Raw genomic sequence first — 6,522 nt, forward strand, 5'->3', positions numbered from 1 at the left:
GTATAAATCTACATCATGTGCTCTAACACAGTAGAAATGAACTGGTTAAGTACTCAGCTGCGACTCTCTTGTCTTTAGGTACCTTTGACCTGATTTCAACATTTATGTGTCATTTATAAGTTTAATTATAACTGCTGAAAATAACATGCAGGGTTTGAGTCTGCTCTGGTCACATTATGACTGGATTTATAAATCATGTTGCAATTTTTCCTAGACAATTGTAGTGCACCAGGTAAATACATACTGTTGGAAAACTGAGAAATTTAGGTACGTCGTATAATACATCCTAAAAATATAAAATATTTGTTAGTCTTTGGAAAAATGTGGGGGGAAAAAGCCTTTCTTGAACTGACGTGGAACAGAAACATTGCAGAGTAAATACTTAAAAACAGAAAAGTTAAGTAAATCACAATAAAATTATTATTATGGTGTATTTTAACCTCAAAATATCCTGAATCATTTTACAAAAGTAAATGATTTAATTAATAAATAAATAAACAGGCAGACAGTATAACCCCCTCAATGGTAGACCTAAAGTTATGTCCTTGCAGGTGTCGCCGCAGAGTTTTGGTTCAAGAATTTTTTTTTATCTAAGAGAAAAAAAATGCAGAATTTTTACACGACTTTATGTAAGAACTAATATGTTGTCAGATAAATTTGCAGCAACATTGTGTCAGTTGTCTACAAAGCAAAACAGATACTGTAATGTTTGGACTATTGAGCTGAATATAAGCAGCACAAACTAAATTTAAAAAAGAGAAATCGTACGTATATGGACCACACTTTATAAGCAGGTGTTCACATTGAACCATGAGATTTTTACACAAAAAGATGTTACACAGATTTTTTTTGTTTTACTTTTAACAAAGACAAACTAAAAACATATCAAAAACCATCAGTGTGGGGTTGAACAAGTTTTTAATTATTTTCAGAGATGTAGACTCACACCTCATTGGTGATAAGCAAAACGAGGCATCTGAAAAAAACATTCATTCAATAAAATCAATGTTGATTTAGGACGACAGCTCTGTTAAGCCCTTTGGAAGGTCCAGCCCCCCTAACGGTGATAGACATGATGATGGTTTCAGGTGGGTGTGTCAGTGGTTCCATCTAATGTCAGCATTAACACAACAAACACTTCTCAAACATGACTCTATAACTAAAAATGTGACGTATAACTTGTGTTTGGTTGTGAAAATGTGCAGAGGTTCAGTCTGAGCATATGCAAACACAATGAGAGATGAAAACCACACACAAAGAATACATTGTGTTGGCTCATCTGACAATTTACCACTATTTTCCTTCATGGTTTTCTCAAGTTGGTGCAATCATTTCTTTTGGAGAACTGTGGACAAAACATGCAGACATTACCATATGCGCCATTAATAAACTAATATTTTAGCTTAACGTTTGGAAAGCAAATCCAAAATGTTGAATCAAATCAGTGCTGTGTAAACATTTGAGCTCAGCTAGGTTGTTTACACAAAAATGTCACATCTTGTTAGTCGTTCAGATGCCTTGGATTATTTAGGATTAAAAGCTCTACTTTGATGACATGGCAGTATATTTTTGTGATTTATTTACTCATGTATTCTTGACAGTTGAGTAAGAATTTGACTGAAGATTTATTTTTGAGTGTGTAGATTTGTAACTTCAGTGGCTGTCAGTGCTGATCTGCTGGTAGAGAAAGGCTGAAAAAAACACTCTTGCTTCAGCCCCCTCAAAACACACAAGATATCTGTTCTTGTCTGTGCCGAGGTACGGAAAGCTCTCACGGCACCCTGAATGTGTCCCTACACATTCTCCCTTCCAGCACAGCATCAGAGAGCCGCCTGTGTCTCAGCGCTGTCTCCTTCATGCACAATAATAGCACCACCTCCTTCCAAGAGTTCTTTGACTGTCTTTATTAGATTAATTTAACTAGCTTTATAAGATTTGTTGGAACATTTGTAAAGATGACAATGTTAACACCCTCAGTCAGCTGCTCCTGGTAGTAATGGATAATGTGGAAAACTTGCAGGGTTAAACAATAACAAGCAGACGTATTACCCAGGGATATCAATGCACAACTTTGTAGTTCAAAGGAGCTAAAATGTATTAATTCAATGTGTTTTGTAAATGACACAAAGGAAACATCCAAAACGCTTTTTATGTGTCTTTATGTTTCTTAATAACACAAAGTCTGTCATGATACAATTTTGATTCCATTCACAAGTCTGTGATAGATACGATGTGACATCATGTCAATCTGACACAATCATAAATGATTGTTCGATGATCAGAAGATATCGATCCACATCGGGCCTGTGATGACGATATTTATCAACGTTTTCTTTTGTAACTTAATCAATAATCATTTAATTGATGTATCAATGTGGATCTAATAAACATACCCACAAAATTCTGACCAATTCCACAATATTTGTCCCGTATCCCTGTGAGAAAAGTGATCTGCAGGAGCTTGAACAGAACTGGTTCTCAAAAGTCATGAGTACAAAAAGTCATCAGCGTCGTCACGATTCTGTCAGTGGGAACAAATATCTCAGCATCTTCCAGAATATAAATCAAGTTTTAATTGAACCATATCTGAGGCCTTTGAAACTCTTTCTGTGTAAAAGTTTTAGACGTTCTGACCAAATCAGATGCACTTTGTGAACACACCTGTAACTAAGTGTGTATTCGCACCAGGAAAGTCTTTTGGTCCACTTTTTTGGCCCGGACCAAAAGCTGACTATATTTTTTTCGTTTGGTGCAGTTCGCTTTCACATTGTGCTGTTTTTGCAAGCAGACTATGATTTATAAACAAAGCCACACAGGTGACGATCATTGCTCCCATTGGACAGAAATGATGGGGGCGGGACAAAGCACAGACCTGGAAAGAAACATGACATTAGAGCAGCTCATTTAATGGCAGTTTCACAATGATGTATTTATAATTTTGGGACGTCGTTGGTAAATGTGTGCTGCAACCCAAAGGAGATGAGATGCTCTGCGTGCCCTGACCCACAACAACTCATTGTTTGCAGCGCAATGTTAGCGTTAGCAACACTGAAGGGCTAATTGTTACCATGTTGCTCAGCAATGGTGGCTCATGAAGTCCAAAAAGACATATGTTTCCTGTATTTGGTTCGCTTTGAGGCTGGTCTGTACTCACACCAGAAGTGAACCACGGCAGAGTTCATTTGGAAGTGGACCGGGACCACCTCAAACCTGAGTCTCAGTCTGGTTTTTTTGGTCCACACCAGGGTTTAGATCCAGACCAATAGGTAAAAGAAACTCGTTAATTCAACGTATGGCTTCTATTCTGCTTTACTATTTACAAGACTCTGAAAAGTTTAGTTTTTTGTGTGACCATATAAACTTAAATCTGGATTTTTCAGCCGGTTGTGCATGTCTAAAACATTTGTCCTACTCATCTTTATTAAACTGTGATAGTTTGCTGTGATGTTAATAAATGACAGATCAAAACCAAGATCTGAAAATGTTCTTCCGCTGTGTTTTAACATGATGTTAATATGGATGTTCTTAAAGGATGTTTTAAGCTTTTTTGTTAGAATAGTTTAAATACTAGAAGCACTCGGAGAGTGCAAACCTCCGCCAAGACCAGTTTCCCCCATCCTGTAAGAGTTAATGCACAAAAGCAGAGATGGAAACACATTTGCCGAATAAGTTCTGACGTGGCGAACATTTAAGCAGGCAGTATGCACGGGATTTCTTCCCGGTGGAGTCCAATGTGAAAAAAAAGTCAGACTCATCACTCGACGTTATTTATCGTCAAATTGGTGTTGGATTAAGCTCCTAAGTTTTCATCAGTCACATTTCACCATGTAAAACATCTGTTTCATCCCCTTGTCTGAGTTTGTAATGGTTTGACTCTCTTTATAAAGTCCTTCCTGGCTCCCCCCGTCTCCAAACTTTGAGGTCCAGCAGCTCTCTGTTTACAAGCCTAGTAGTGAGAAACTGTTTTGATTGGTTGTTTCGGAAATGTGGTGTGTTTGAGGAAATGGGAAAAATAGGTTTCATGGTGCAGTCATGCACTTCCTGGTCACAAAACTTCCTGTAAATGTGCATATTATAGCAAAAATTATTCATCATTAAATCTGGTTTTAACATTACGTTTATAAAGTTTGAAGTCCGTGCTGTCCAATCCAGCTCACTGTTTTTTACAGAAGCCCTGTGAAAGCATCACAGCTTTGCCGATCTCAGAGTGTTAAAAGAAAAAAAATTCCTGTATCCGCATCGTGATCTGGAACATCACCAAAATGTAAAGGTGTGTTCCTTGGCCCAGAACCCACATATGGTAAAAGTGTCATGGCAATCCGTCCACACATTTTTGAGTACACAGACAGAACGACAGACGGACATACGTGACTGAAAACATTACCTCACCCTTGGCGGAGGTAATAAGATAATTATTTGTTTAAAACATCTGATGTAGAACTGACAGCACCTTAGGGTTGGCCGTTGCTAAAATATTTCACCCATTCCTGCTGAACAAGTTAAATACTCTAATTCTAATTTAATTGCATAGGAATTGGATGTTTTTTTTTTGGGTGGGGGGTGGGGGGTTCTGAGCTAAAAGCTGAATATAGATCCCACCCTGATTTGAAAATGCGTTGTGTGCATTTTTTTTTTTGTTTAATTCCCGTGCCATTCTTATCTTGTATTTTGTTTCAGGGATGTCCCTGGCACTGCATTCTTCTTTCCTTTCAGCACTTGGGTAAAAAATCTAACCTCACTGCAGCAAAGTCTGCCGTGTACAGCGACAGCTCCCCTCTGCCCATCACCGAACTGTCTCACATGTGTGACTTAACTCCATCTCCATAGCAACTGTTGCTCTGCGGTGATCTGTGCACAAAAAATGGTACATTTCAAAAAGACAAACCAACAAACGGAGGGCAGAAATAATGAGAGAGTGAGAAAAAGAAATGAACTTTGCACAGCCACCATTCGGGTCGATGCTCTCTCATTGTGTCTGCGAAGCTCAGAAGCAGAAAGGGACGACATAATTGATGTCTCCGAGCTGTTAGTGAAGGTTATCTTAAAGCCGTGTAGATGTAAGAAGAGCTGAGTCAGCGCTGTCTTCGTGCTCACTATTTCAAAGCACACTTTAATACGCCTCCGCTGTTTTATCAGTTTGAACCGAGCTGAGGAAAAATAACTAATTCGCCCGTCATCTGTTTTACTGTAAAACCTGCTTCTGTTCTGTGAGAACAGAAAGTGTCGGTGTTCCATCTCAATGAGCTCCCTCGTGTTTCTGGAAACATTTGTGGTGGATTACTGTGTTTACTTCTGCAATTATGAATGGGAGCAATAAGCTAGTTTAGCTGCTGCACAATGTAGCCTACCTCCTGTGATACATTCCCAGTTTGTGGTTAATTCCTGCCTCTTTATAGCCTGACCCCCGCTACCAGGGACTTTGAATTTGCATAATAAGCTGTTGAAACGATTCGATTGGTTGTCTTCTTTTGATTGACACCTCTTTTGACCAACTGGGTTCATCTATAGCAGGGCTATTCAACTGGTGGCCCACAGGCCACATCCGGCCTGCAAGTGACCAAAGTTAGGCCCGCTAATTGGTTCATTCATCTCTTCAGCCCAAACCCCCGGTTTTCTACTTTAATTGCTCTACTTTCTTTTAAACATAGAAATGTTTGGTGTCTACAGAAACACCAGAATCTTGGCTAGAAGCTGGTAAAAACCATTTCTATGCACACTCAAAACAGTTTAATACAAAAGTAGTTGAAGATAAAACTATGAAAGTGAAAATAAAATTGGTTTAAAATTTTGGCAAATCAGAGATGTGAAAATAATATATGACCCATCACATCGAAATGAGGATTAAGTCCAAAAGTGGAATGTGGAGAAATTTGCAAATATAGGGTTTTGATTTAAATGTGTGCAAAAATTGAATTTTGTCAAAATATAATGAATTAATGCCTTAACAGTGAATCATTTGAATGAACTGTCTGAAGTATGATCCTAAAAAAAATTTGAAGCATTTTTTGAGCAGCAACAAAAAACCTGATTTTGAGAAAAAAAACACCTTAAAATTTTAAAATTTTCCCTGTGAGTTAGCAAAGTTTTTGTTTCTTTTCAACTTGGAAATCTTAATATACAAATACTATTTGAGGTTCTCTCTTTATATTGACATCAAAAAAGGTCAATAAATTTACATAAAATTAAAACTAAGTAATGTATCATAGCAACCCACAAGACAAATTAAGTCATATCTCTGGATAAGCTTATGATATCAGAATGATCCAGGTACCAAAATGTAGCTTTTAAAGCCAAGAATCTGAAAATGTAGTTAGATCATTTTTACCAAATTTGACTTAATCCTCATTTCGATATGATGGGTCAGAAATTTGTATTAAACAGGAAGTATAATGTNGGTTGGTTGGTTGGTTGGTTGGTTGGTTGGTTGGTTGGTTGGTTGGTTGGTTGGTTGGTTGGTTGGTTGGTTGGTTGATCTATGTTGACATAAAAAAGAAAAAACAAGCATGATACACAACAACAACA

Source organism: Austrofundulus limnaeus, unplaced genomic scaffold, assembly GCF_001266775.1.
Source record: "Austrofundulus limnaeus strain Quisiro unplaced genomic scaffold, Austrofundulus_limnaeus-1.0 Scaffold106, whole genome shotgun sequence".
Lineage (NCBI taxonomy): Eukaryota > Metazoa > Chordata > Actinopteri > Cyprinodontiformes > Rivulidae > Austrofundulus > Austrofundulus limnaeus.